Here is a 15,057-nt window from a genome sequence, read left to right as displayed (position 1 = left end):
GAGAACATTCTATCAGAATTTCTAAAATCATGAAGCGAAGTGCAACAAAAACACTTTTCATCTTGTTCTTTTGGATGTACGCGTCTGGCGATATACCATCCAACATTCCGAAAAACATCATCTTCACAAGTTCGAAGACTGCAAGAGAAGAGAAGTACGAATATTATCTCGCAATCAGCTTAACAGCTCATGCATCTAAGTAGCTAAAAAGAATATTATACAGAGGAAGAGAAAAGAAAATTAAGAGACTCTTAGATAATTATTTGGCTTTAGGAAAAGTAAAGTTGCCAGAGAGGCAATTCTGTCGTTGCAGCTGATGAAGAAGGCAAAATTGAAGAAAAATCAAGACACTTTCATTGGATTTTCGCACCTGGAGAAAAGGTTCGACAATGTTGAATGGTGCAAGGTGTTAGGTATTCTTAGGAAAATAGGGATAAGCTATACACGGGGACAGATAATACACAATATATACATGAGCCAAGAGGGAACAAATAGAGTGGGAGACGAAGAACTAAGTGCTATTATCAAAAAGTGTGTAGCCTTTCACCCCTACTGTTCAATCTGTACATCGAAGAAGCAATTACGGAAATAAAAGAAAGGTTCAGCAGAGGAATAACAAGTCAAGGTGGAAAGATATAAATGATAAGACTCTCTGGTGACATTGCTATCCTCAGTGAAAGTGAATGAGAATTACAGGATGTGCTCGTGTGGAATGAAGAGTCTATTCAAAGTAAGACGAAATTAGTGAGAAGTCGCACAAATAAGGACAACGAAAAACTTACTATCAGAATTGGTGATCACAAAGCAAAATAACCCATGACGGTCGCAACAAGGAGGACGTAAAAAGGAGACTAGCATTTGCAAAAAAAAGAATTCACGGCCAAGAGAAATCTACTAGTATCAAACACAAGCGTTAATTTATGGAAAAAATTTATGAAAATGAGCGCTTGGAGGACAGGATTATATGGTTGTGAAACGTGGATTGTGCGAAAACCAGAAAAGAAGAAAATCGAAGCATTTGAAATGTGGTGATGCAGGCAAATGTTGAAAATTAGGTGGAGGAGGTTCTCCGCAGTAAGGCTCCTGGACAAAGAAAGACAAATGACGGGAACCCCGAATGTAACTTGTTCATATAAAATGTAGCCGTGCCGCGCGGCTGCATCGCGCAGACCCCAGGCCGAACCACAGCTGTCTCAGGCGAACACACACACTAGACCTGCCCCCATCCACAACCACATGATGTTCTGTGATGAAGAACACTTTTATTTAACATCAAAGCACCTCCTATAAGCGGGCATTTATTAAAAAAGTACAGTCGCTCCGATAATAAATGTCCTCTTTCCATAAAAATAGGCGCAGTTCGTTTTCTTTTAGTTTTATGAGCAAAATAGGTATACTTTTTACGTTCGTCTGCAGGATACAATTCGCATCTCTCTTTCACCAAACCTTCCATTATTTTGCAACATTCAACGAAGTGAGAAAAAACGCTGCACTGCCCCTGATTACAGATGACTGGACTGCCAAGGTCAGAGTGTTTTCTTTCAGTTTGATGGATGGAATTACGTGGCTTGGGAGCATCCTTCTTGATCAAATCAGTGTCTGTAAATAGACTGTCATGCATGTGTGTATTATAAACATTTCAAACACGTGAAATAACTATTACAGAATACAGACTTTCACACAATTTGCTCATATGTAGGAAAAAGAGATTCATTTTACGTTCGACAACAGCAAGCTATAATTCAAGAGGACATTGCTATTTTGAACACTATGGCAAGTTTTGTTTCACGATTGTGATGCTCTATCACACTGGCATTTACAAAACAATTCGTGCGAGCATGTCATGTGAGAGAACCACCTAACAGCACCTAGTAGAGAACTCAATAAGATTCCTCTGATGTATCGAAAACAAATACCGTATATAATGACACCTGACATTTTTTGTTCCATAATTCGCCTCTAGCGACCTCTGTGAAAAGTTTCTGTCATCCAGCAGCCGTCATTCACAATAGCAGCAGATTCCTGCATTCTAGTTTCGTAGGCAATTCGATAATCACACAACAGCCTGTTTCATACACTTTACTCAAATGTCGGGAACAACACCATCATTTCTAGGTTCCACAATGAGCTATTATTAGAGTGATGTCTACTTTACAATTAGAGGTTGTCAAGTATGAAATAACACAGGACTTGGAATTACATCTATTTTTAAACGTTCTATCATCACGATAATAATAAAAACGGTCATGATTCGTGAGAATAGACATAGTCCATGTCTGTTAGTTTTACGAGCAAAATTGGTGTAGTCTGAGAGCACTCCAAGTGTTCAAATTACAAATTCTCAGGCTCAAGGTCATTACAATCGATTCATATCTATGAAATACCAATTCAGATCACCATCTATACAGTGATTTAGTATGTTTGAGAGCACTCCTCACCGTTATTTTGTAACATCCAGAGTAAGTAAAAAACTGTGAAGTACCTGTAACGGAGCTTCAACCAGTCATATCATACTTTGTAATAGAACTTCCTATAAGATTATACCGGTCTCTTTTCTGATGTATCGAAAAAAATACAATCAGTGTGCAGACATCATCCATAATTTCTCCACAGCTCGCTCTCTCGGACCTACATATAACTGCAAAGTTTTGTCACCTCTCTGCCTACAAATTCTAACTAGTCTTATCACTCCTTCTAAAAGAACCTCCTACAAGATTTTATCGTGACTCTCTCTTGCGATATATCGAAAAACAAATACCATCTCTATGTTGACATTGGGCATATTACATATACTCACACAGGTCCATTTGAGCATACAACTGTGTAAGTTTTGTCACCTGTATTGAAGGAGACCATATCCAAGAGGGTATTAATCACAAGAGATGGTCTCTGTGTTGTTCTTTCATGAACAGTTTAATACATTGTTCTTCAGCTGTAACACATCCAAACAGTGAATAATTATAGCATTGTATGACACTATACACTTTGTTTTTCTAGCAACACTTCGAGTTCTGTGTCACGTGCTAAACCGACATTAACACTTGAGTCACACAGAAAGCTTAACGTCACATGGTGGAAACTATGCTGCTCCCACAACATTTAGGATGGTAGAAATAAAACGCAGAGATGATGTTTCTGATCGACAAAAAATGTGGAAGATATCGAATTATATGTAAATTGGATGAGTTTGCGCCATTGTAGAGTGTTTCCAAACAGCTACACGAAGTTGTTGACCCATACAGTTAATCTTACCTTCCACAGCGATTTCGTAGCAGTTCTCTTGGTGTTTCTTTCAAAGATCTTTGTTTCCTCATTTTGCAGTCATGTACATGATTACTGCTTGTGTGTTGGCCATCACCAGAGGGTGTTGTTCGAAACACGTGCAAGGCAGTGGAAACAAAAGAGGTACTGTTATCTTAATGGTGAAAAACGAAACGTGGAGTGCATCACATCATATGGAAATAGGACGAGTCCCCTGTATTGAAGAACACTTCTAAACAACTGTCTGATGGTACTCACCTCTACATTTGAGCCCGTGCTCGACAGTGACAAGTTGCAGACGTCCAGTGCTGCGCCAAGGCTCTCTCCATCTCAAACAAGTGGTGTCAGTCAATTATTATGTTGTAATCAACAGCATACTAGTGGATGGATGGGATGAGGAAGACACCTTGGATATAGTATGATGTACAATAATCAGATCCACGGGTGATTGTGTGATGAATTTTAGCAATTTTTCCAGTTCTTCCGCAATTTCAGCACCAGCCAATGACACTGCAAAATGCTTCCCAGTTTCAGTATCTTCGCCAAGCCACCCCTCCACTACTTTGCAAGTACCATGTACTAGATTGTTAACGTAGGTACATGACTGTGCAGTATGCCCATTCGGTCATATACACCAAACTATACCAGACAGCAACCTACAGTGATGTAGTTAGGTTATCTACATATTTCTAGCATATTGATCATGGTGTAGAAATTACGATTATGACTGGCCTCCTTTCTCTTTGTGGATGGGAGTCACAGACATTCTCACATTTGTAGGATAAAGTTGGAGAGAGACAGATGCTCCTGCATTGTCCTTGACAAATTCTCCCTACAACACATTCGCCAATTTAATCTGCTACTGTCCAGAAGTTTGAGGGTGCTATACACACTACAGTTCACATCTCTATGTTTTATTTCTACCGTCCTGAGTGTTGTGAGAGCAGCGTAGTTTCCACCAAGTGATGTTGAGGTTTCTGTGTGAGCCAATGTATCAAAACGTGTTAATGTCAGTTTAGCGCTTGCAGACCTGTAAGTCATGGTAGAAACATATTGTGTATGTTTGTGTACAAACCTGTAGTCATGCACTATTTGGATGTGTTACAGCTGAAAAACGATATGTTAAACTGCTTGTGAAAGAACAAAACAGGAACCTCTCTTTCGATAGAAGTCTGTTGGATAAGGTCTTCCTCAGGTACAGGCGACAAAAGCTTGGCACAGGTCTGTGCTAGTGACTTCGACTACTGGGAACTTGCCCAGTGAAGCGATATGTGTACATGTAATATGCTCGATGCTGACACACAGACGATATTTGTTTTTCGATATATCAGAAGAGAGAGACGCAGTAAAATCTTGTTGCAGGGTTTATTACAAGGCGTGGTATGACTGGTTAGAGTTTGGATGCAGGTAGTTCACAGTTTTCCACTTACTTTTGATGTTAGAAAGTTTACAAAGTATTGATGAGGATATGTACTGAATGACTATATATATGCTGACCTCTATCGGTATTTCATATCTCTGAAATGAATTTAATGCTATCGTGTATGACAATCCGTAGTTTGACCATGTGGCATGCTCTCAAACTACAGTTATTTTGCTCATAAAAGTAATAGAAATGGACAGTACCTATTCTTGTGAATCATGAGTGTTTTTATTATTATCGTCATGGTTGCGTGTTGGAAAACAGGTGTAACCGCAAGTGCTGTGTTATTTCATACTTCATAACCTCTAATTGCAAATTAGGCAGTACTTGATTTATTGCATGTTGTGTAACATGGAAAAAAATAGTGTTTTTGCCGACATGTGAGTTGATTCCGTGAAACAGTCTGTTTTTTGATGATCAAATTGCGTACGAAACTAGAGTGCACGACTCTGTTCTTTGTGAATGATTGTCTCCTGGATGACAGAAACTCTATACGCATGTTGGTGGAGGGTAGCTATGGAGTAAAAATGTAAAATATAAGCAGGCAAACGATGTTTGTTTTTTATTGTATTAGAAGAGAGACACGCGGTAAAAACTTATAGCAGGTTCTATTAAAGGAGTGGTATGACGGGCTAACGTTTGGATGCAGGTACTTCGTAGTTTTTTACTTTCTCTGGATGTTACAAAACAACTATGAGGAGTGCTCTCATACATACTAAATAATTGTATAGATGCTGATTAGTATCGGTGTTTCTTATGCCTGAAATGAATATAATGTCCTCATGCATGACAATTTGTAATTTGAATACGTGGAATGCTCTCAAACTACATTTATTTTGCTCTTATAGCTAACAGAAATCGACTGTGTTTATTCTTGTGGAACTGTGACTGTTTTTATTATTATCATCACAACTGCTTGTTTAACAATAGCTGTAGCTGCAAGTACTGCGTTATTTGATACATCGTAACCCCTAATTATAAAGTAGACACCACTTGATTTATAGCTTGTTGTCGAAACTAGAAATGATAGTGTCTGACCCAACATGTGAGTAGATTGTGTGAAACAAGTAGTTGCGTGATGATCAAATTGCTTACACAAGTAGAAAGCAAGAATATGATGCTATGGTGAATGATCGTCTGCTGGATGACAGGATCTTTGCAGAGAAGTCGCTAGAGGCGACTTATGGAGGCAAAAAATGTCATATTTCATTAGCCATACGGTGTTTGCTTTCTATGTATCGGAGGAATCTTATAGGGTTCTCCACTAGCTGACGTTAGGTGATTCTCTTACAAGACATGCTTTCACGATTTTTTTCTTGTAAAATCCAGTGCAATATAGCATTGCATTGGTAAAACGAGATCTTCCACAGTGAACAAAACAGCAATGTTCTGTTGGATTACAACTTGTTGTTGTAGAATGTAAAATGAATCTCTTTTTACGACATGTGAGCAAATGGCCTGAAAGGCTGTATTATGTAATGTTATTTCACGTATCTAAAATGTTTGTAACACACTTGTGTTTGACAGGTTGTTTTCAGATACTAATTTGAACGTGAGGGATGGTCTCAGGTCACGTAATTTCGTCCATCAGAATGAAAGAAATCACTCTGCCCTTTACACCTCCGTGATCTGCAAATTGCTGCAGTGCTGTAGTTTCTTTTTTACTTCGCTGAATGTCACAAAGCAACGGGAGGTGGGAGAAGAGAGAAATACGAACAGTATCTTGCAATTGAAAATAGAATCAATACGAATTTTGCTCATAAAACTATACGAAAATGCACTATGTCTATATTTGTAGAAAGAGGACATTCATTATCGTTGCAATTGTGTGTTTTTTTTCTCTTTTAAATAGGTGCTCCAATATAGAAAGCGCATTGACGTTAAATGAAAGTGTTCTCCATTGCAGAAAGTCGTAGAGTTGTGGACGGGGACAGGTCCAGTGTGTGTGGTAGCTGAGGCAGCTGTTGTCCCCCTGGAGGCGGCCTGGGGGCGCGTTGAAGTGCAGCTACACTTTATATGAACAAGTTAACTTGGTGTGCCCGTTATTTATCTCGCTTTGTTCGGGGGGGGGGGGGGGGACATTACGGCCTTTTGTCCATGCAGACATCATTAACATAGATTCCATTACCCGGACCGTGGAGCCGCCGTCGCCCGAAGGCAGGCGGCGGTGTCCAGTCGGGAATGGACTGCGTGTGCGTGTGTTTGAAGTTTACGGGCGCTAAACAGCGTGGTCATCAGCGCCCAGAATGGACTGCGAGTTACCACTTGTTCCCTGGTGGGAGCCCGGTAACCTACAAACCAGAGAGTGGCATGCGGAAGCAGTAGCAGCTAGCCATTTTAAAAAGCCTGTGTCGTGATCTGTGGTGGGAAGATGGAGGGAGAGGGGGCATGAGGCTAGGTAAAAATGGCTTTAAGTTCAGTAGTTCATGACAGGACAATGAGGAGAACGCACATTCCACTGCCATCCCTCTCTCCTGGTGCAATCTTTTGGGAGGACGATTTTCACCAGTCCAAGTACATGCGTTGTACTATGGGCTTTTGATTACAATAGCTGGATGTTTAGTGAAAATTTCGATGTTTAACTAGAACATTGTACATTTTCCAGTAGTTGTAGTAACATGTATGGGCTTTCCTGAATTTCGATTATCTGAGCTGCGGGGTGATTTTCGAACTTGTTCGCTGTTTGTCTTAGTCCCTTCACTGCATGTGTTCCTGTTTTTATGCGTTTGGGCGCTGATGACCACGCTGTTTAGCGCCCGTAAACTTCAAACACACACACACACACACACATTTTCGAACAATGCAGCAGGAGGCAACTGTAGCGAACTCTGACGTCAAACAGCAATAGATACAGTCCTGAAATGTATGTTTACAGATAATATACATATTAAACTCTGTAAGTAGGCTGTTTATGTTTTCTTATTGGCAACGTTACGTAGCGCTCTGTATGAAAATCACTGGCTGTGCTGTGTGCAGTCTGTGGCTAGTTTGCATTGTTGTCTGCCATTGTAGTGTTGGGCAGCTGGATGTGAACAGCGCGTAGCGTTGCGCAGTTAGAGGTGATCCGCCAGCAGTGGTGGATGTGAGGAGAGAGATGGCGGAGTTTTGAAATTACGTATATTATGACTTGTGATGATATTAAGGTAAATACATTGTTTGTTCTCCATTAAAATCTTTCATTTGCTAACTATCCCTATCAGTAGTTAGTGCCTTCCGTAGTTTGAATCTTTTATTTAGCTGGCAGTAGTGGCGCTCGCTGTATTGCAGTAGTTCGAGTAAGGAAGATTTTTGGTGAGGTAAGTGATTTGTGAAACGTATAGGTTAATGTTAGTCAGGGCCATTCTTTTGTAGGGATTTTTGAAAGTCAGATTGCGTTGCGCTAAAAATATTGTGTCAGTTTAAGCACAGTCTCGTATACAATTGTTCTAAGGGGACGTTACATATGTAACTCCTCTCTGTCCATCACTTGCGCCTCGTAAGTTGAACGTATTTCCAGCCGAAAAATAAAGGTAGTACCTCCCACTCCAGCCTTTTTCCCGTCAGCTTGTAGATGAAGGTTAGAGTCTGATCGCATCTGGCAATAGTTTTGAGAATTATTGTGAATTTTTTTCTCAGTGGAATAACATCAGTTGTAAGCATTCTCTATTTCTGAGCTGTATTGCGATTTTAGGCACTCCTTGTGTAGTGCTGTGCATATAGGACTGATACTTATAATTAATTAAGTAATTAGGACCAATCTTTACTTCAGTTTCCCAAATAAAATAAATAAAGTACACTAACCTAATCTTCTTCTCCAGATTACAGACAGTTTCCATGTGCTGTGGGGATAGCACTTGGACTCTCCATCCAGAAGGGCTAGGGTTCGAGTCTTGGAATGGGAACCTGTAATTTTTTATTTAACGCCAGTTCCTGGGTGAGATGTGGACTGGGGTGTCAGCACAGTGAAATTCCCGCCCAAATTCGAAATCGCCACCTAAATTAGAAATTGCCGACAATATCAAAATTGCCCTTATCCCTCTATTGACTGGAATTAAAATTAATGGTATTCATATAAACTGCAAGAGATTTGCTGATGACATTGCAAAGGAACGAAACTAAAAGAAAGACCAAATAAAATGCTTAAAAATAGGCAATTAGTAACTCGAGGAGGTAACCGAATTTCACTATCTCAGTACCATTGTGGACGATGACAGTAAATTTTTGCAAGGAAATCAAGAGAAGAACAACAATGGCCTAGAGTGTCTTCCAAAACAAAACTTTCTATTGAACAAGCACATCAGGGACCACACGAAGAATAGATTTATAAATACTTTTTTATGAAGTGTCCTGATGTGTGGATGTGACTTCTGGCAACTTGCAAAACAGGAGAAAGCGCATCTCTAAGATGCAGAAATGTTGTTATATACTAGGATTACAAAACCTGTCTACACTGGCAGAGAAACGAATGAGATGGTTCTACACGAAATAGGAGAGAAGAAGTAACTACGGAAAGTTATAGGCCAACGCAAAGCAAAACCCGTTGGAGACTTATTTAGGCATGATATTCTGCTACAAAACATTTTCGAAGGTAAGATCATAGGGAAGAAAATTAGGGGACAACCAAGAATATCCCATTTAAAAAATATGACAAGTGACACGGGGACTCATGATGAGAGGAATCTGTGGCTGCAGAGATGGGACTTAGCCTTTTGAAAAAAGAAATTGTTTTAAACTGGACTTGATGTAACTGTGCATCTTGACATGTTCTTGTTATTGTTGTTGCTGTTGTATTCTTCAGTCTAAAGATTGGTTTGGTGCAGTTCTCCATGCTGCTCTACCTTGCCCTAGTCTCTGTCGTCGACTTACTACTTTACTACTGCGACCTATGGATCCCTCTGACTATGTTTACTGTATTAGTTTCCTGAGCTCCCTCTACCAATTTAATCCCCCCCCCCCCCCCTGGAGGTCCCTTGTCTCAGAATGTGTCCTATCAATCGACCTCTTCTTTTAGTCAAGTTGCTCCATAAATTTCCTTTTTCCACAATTATTTCATGATCTATCAATCTAACCTTCAGCATTCATCTCTAATACCACATTTTAAACACTTATATTCTATTCTTGTCAAAACTGTTTATCGTCCATGTTTCACTTCCATACGTGGTTACACTTCATACAAATACCTTCAGCAAAGACTTCCCATTTATATTTGATGTTAACAAATTTCTCTTCGTCAGAAACACTTTGCTGCCGAAGTCGCAAAACTCATCTACTAATTGAAGTGTCTCGTTTCCTCTAATTTCCATATCTTCACCCGAATTCTGTGACATTCCATTACCTTTGCTTTGCTTTTGTTGCTGTTCATCTTATATCCTCCTTTCAAGACACTGCCCATTCCAATCAACTGCTCTTTCAAGTCCTGCGATGTCTGTGATAGCATTACAATCTCATCAGCAGCCCTTGGAGATCAATTCCTACTCCAAATTTTTCTTTGGCTTCCTTTCCTTCTTGCTCAGTATACAGACTTTATAACATCGGGGATAGCTTCAAGCCTGTCTCACGCCCTTCTCGACCATTACTTTGCCTTTCTTGTCCATTAATTCGTATGACTGCCGTGTGGTAGCTGTACAAGTTGTAAATAGATTTTCGCTCGCTGTATTTTACCTGTGCTACCTTCAGAATTTCAAATAGGGTATTCGAGTCAATATCGTCAAAAGGTTTTTTCTAAGTTTACTGATGCTATACACGTAGGTTTGCCTTTACCCAACGTATGTTCTAAAGTAAGTCGTAGGGGTAGTATTGCCTCTCGCTGTACTACATTTCTCCGAAATCCAAACTCATCGTCACAGAGGTCATCTCCTAACAGCCTCTCCATTATTCGGTAAGGAATTCATGTTAATATTTTGCAACCAAGATTTATTAAACAGGTAGTTCGGTAATTTTCATATCTGTCAGCAACTGCTTACTTTTGAATTAGAATTATTGCATTCTTCTTCAAGTATGAGGATATTTCGCCTGTCTGATACATTTGTCATACCAGATGGGGCAGCTTTTTCATGTCTGGCTCTCCCGGGGCCTTGTTTTCTACTCACGTCTTTCAGTGTTCTGTCAAATTCCTCTCGCAGTATCGTATCACCCATTTCATCTTCACTTACGCCCTCTTCCATTTCTATAATATTGGCTTCATGTTCGTCTGCGTTGTACAGATACCCTACATACTCTTTCCATCTTACAGCTTTCACTTCTTTGCTTAAGATAGGCTTCCCTTCTGAGCTCTTCATAATCATACATCTGCTTCTCTTTTCTCCGAAGGCATGCTCCATTTTCTGCATTTATATATTTTCTCCTCCCCCCAATTAATTTCAGTATCTCCTCTGACATCCAAGGATGTCTACTAGCCTTTGTCTTTTATATATTTCATTCTCTGTGGCCTTCACTTTTTCATCTCTCGTTGTTGTTGTGGTCTTCAGTCCTGAGACTGGTTTGATGCAGGTCTCCATGCTACTCTGTCCTGTGCAAGCTTCTTCATCTCCCAGTACTTACTGCAACCTACATCCTTCTTTATCTGCTTAATGCACTCATCTCTTGGTCTCCCTATTCGCTTTTACCCTCCACGTTGCCCTCCACTGCTAAATTTGTGATCCCTTGATGCCTCAGGACATGCCCCACTAACCAGTCTCTTCTTCTTGTCAAGTTGTGCCACAAACTCCTCTTCTCCCCAGTTCTATTCAATATATCCTCATTAGTTACGTGATCTATCTATCTAATCTTCAGCATTCTTCTGTAGCACCACATTTCGAAAGCTTCTATTCTCTCCCTGTCCAAACTATTTATCGTCCATGTTTCACTCCCATACATGGCTACACTCCATACAAATACTTTCAGAAACGACTTCCTGACACTTAAATCTATACTCGATGTTAACAAATTTCTCTTCTTCAGAAACGCTTTCCTTGCCATTGCCAGTCTACATTTAATATCCTCTCTACTTCGACCGTCATCAGTTATTTTGCTCCCCAAATAGCAAAACTCATTTACTACTTTAAGCGTCTCATTTCCTAATCTTATTCCCGGAGCATCACCTGACTTAATTCAACTACATTCCATGATCCTCGTTTTGCTTTTGTTGATGTTCATTTTATATCCTCCTTTCAAGACACTGTCCATTCAGTTCAAATGCTCTTCCAATTCCTTTGCTGTGTCTGACAAAATTACAATGTCATCGGCGAACCTCAAAATTTTTATTTCTTCTCCATGGATTTTAATACCTACTCCGAACTTTTCTTTTGTTTCCTTTAATGCTTGCTCAATATACAGATTGAATAACATCGGGCAGAGGCTACAACCCTGTCTCACTCGCTTCCCAACCACTGATTCCCTTTCATGCCCCTCGACTCTTATAACTGCCATCTGGTTTCTGCACAAATTGTAAATAGCCGTTCGCTACCTGGATTTTACCCCTGCCACCTCTAAAATTTGAAAAAGAGTATTCCAGTCAACATTGTCAAAAACTTTCTTTAAGTCTACACATGCTAGAAACGTAGTTTTGCCTTAATCTTTCTTCTAAGATAAGTCGTAGGATCAGTATTGCCTCACGTATTCCAACATTTCTACGGAATCCAAACTGATCTTCCCCGAGGTCGGCTTCTACCAGTTTTTCCATTCGTCTATAAAGAATTCGCGTTAGTATTTTGCAGCTGTGACTTATTAAACTGATAGTTCGGTAATTTTCACATCTGTCGACACCTGCTTTCTTTGGAATTGGAATTATTATATTGTTCTTGAAGTCTGAGGGTATTTCGCCCGTCTCATACATCGTGCTCACCAGATGGTAGAGTTTTGTCATGACTGGCTCTCCCAAGGCCGTCAGTAGTTCTAATGGAATGTTGTCTACTCCCGGAGCCTTGTTTTGACTCAGGTCTTTCAGTGCTCTGTCAAACTCTTCACGCAGTATCGTATCTCCCATTTCATCTTCATCTACATCCTCTTCCATTTCCATAATATTGTCCTCAAGTACATCGCCCTCGTATAGACCCTCTATATACTCCTTCCACCTTTCTGCTTTTCCTTCTTTGCTTAGAACTGGGTTTCGATCTGAGCTCTTGATATTCTTACAAGTGGTTCTCTTTTCTCCAAAAGTCTCTTTAATTTTCCTGTAGGCAGTATCTATCTTACCCCTAGAGAGATAAGCCTCTACATTCTTACATTTGTCCTCTAGCCATGCCTGCTTAGCAGTTTTTTTATCGCTTCCTGTCGATCTCATTTTTGAGACGTTTGTATGCCTTTTTGTCTGCTTGATTCACTTCATTTTTATTTTTTCTCCTTTCATCAATTAAATTCAATATTTCTTCTGTTACCAAAGGAATTCTACGAGCCCTCGTCTTTTTACCTACTTGATCATCTGCTGCCTTCACTACTTCATCCCTCAGACCTACCCATTCTTCTTCTACTTAGTTCTTTCCCCCATTCCTATCAATTGTTCCCTTATGCTCTCCCTGAAACTCTCTTCAACCTCTGGTTAGTCAGTTTATCCAGGTCCCTTCTTCTTAAATTCCCACCTTTTTGCATTTTCTTCAGTTTTAATCTACAGTTCATAACCAATAGATTGTGGTTACAGTCCACATCTGCCCCTGGAAATGTCTTACAATTTAAAACCTGGTTCCTAAACCTGTGTCTCACCATTATATAATCTATCTGATACCTTTTAGTATCTCCAGGTTTCTTCCATGTATACCAGCTTCTTTCATGATTCTTGAACCAAGTGTTAGCTATGATTAGTTTATGCTCTGTGCAAAATTCTACCAGACGACTTCCTCTTTAATTTCTTAGCCCCAATCCATATTCACCTACTACGTTTTCTTCTCTCCATTTTCCGACTCTCAAATTCCAGTCACCCATGACTATTAAATTTTCGTCTCCCTTCACTACCTGAATAATTTATTATATCTCATCATACATTTCATCAATGTCGTCATCTGCAGAGCTACTTGGCATATAAACTTGTACTACTGTAGTAGGCGCGGGCTTCATGTCTATCTTGGCCACAATAATACGTTCACTATGCTGTTTGTAGTAGCTTACCAGCGCTCCTACTTTTTTATTCATTATTAAACCTACTCCTGCATTACCCCTATTTGATTTTGCATTTTTAACCCTGTATTAACTTGACCAAAAGTCTTGTTCCTCCTGCCACCGAACTTCACTATTTCCCACTATATCTAACTTTAACCTATCCATTTCCCTTTTTAAATTTTCTAACCTACCTGCCCGATTAATGGATCTGACATTCCACGCTCCGATCCATAGAACGCCAGTTTTCTTTCTCCTGATAACGACGTCCTCCTGAGTAGTCCCCGCCCTGAGATCTGAATGGGGGACTATTTTACCTCCGGAATATTTTACCCAAGAGGACGCCATCATCATTTAACCATACAGTAAAGCTGCATGCCCTCGGGAAAAATTACGGCTGCAGTTTCCTCTTGCTTTCAGCCGTTCGCAGTACCAGCACAGCACGCTCGTTTTGGTTAGTGTTCCAAGGCCAGATCAGTCAACCATCCAGACTGTTGTCCCTGCAACTACTGAAAAGGCTGCTGCCCCTCTTCAGGAACCACACGTTTGTCTGACCTCTCAACAGATACTCCTCCGTTGTGGTTGCACCTACGATACGGCCATCTGTATCGCTGAGGCACGCAAGCCTCCCCACCAACGGCAAGGTCCACGGTTCATCTCTTAAAGCTACCCATTCGCCTTCTACTGTATTTCTTTGCGCTGTTCTTGTAAACCATTGCCCAATGCTCCTTCTAATGGAAGAAATGTATAACACGATAAAAGCAATGGCTCAATGCTCCAAAAAAGCAGTTTTTCAGATAGTTAAGAGAGACGAAAATTTAATTGTGACCGGGGGTCTGGAATTCGACAGTAGGAAAAGGAAGAGAAGAGAAAATGTTATGTGAATGTGGACTGTGGAAAAGGAATGAAAGAGGAAGTCACTTGGTAAAATTTTACACAGAGCATAATGTAATCGTCGCAGATACTCTGGTTAAGAATCGTGAGAGAAGGTGGTATACGTTGAAGAGACCTGAAGACGCTGTATGTTTTCAGAATGATTATGTAATGGTAAGACAGAGATTTAGGAATCAGATATTAAATTTTGTTTCTTGGGGCAGATGAGACTTTGAGCGTAATTTACTGGTTATGTGCAATTTGACATATTTTTCATAAAAGAAATCATCCCCAGACAGAAGAAAATGTCTAAGAACCGACTGAGAGTGTAATTTCGGGCCCGCATCTCGTGGTCGTGCGGTAGCGTTCTCGCTTCCCACGCCCGGGTTCCCGGGTTCGATTCCCGGCGGGGTCAGGGATTTTCTCTGCCTCGTGATGGCTGGGTGTTGTGTGCT

Source organism: Schistocerca cancellata, chromosome 1 (genome assembly GCF_023864275.1).
Source record: "Schistocerca cancellata isolate TAMUIC-IGC-003103 chromosome 1, iqSchCanc2.1, whole genome shotgun sequence".
NCBI lineage: Eukaryota > Metazoa > Arthropoda > Insecta > Orthoptera > Acrididae > Schistocerca > Schistocerca cancellata.
This window is presented reverse-complemented; position numbering follows the sequence as displayed.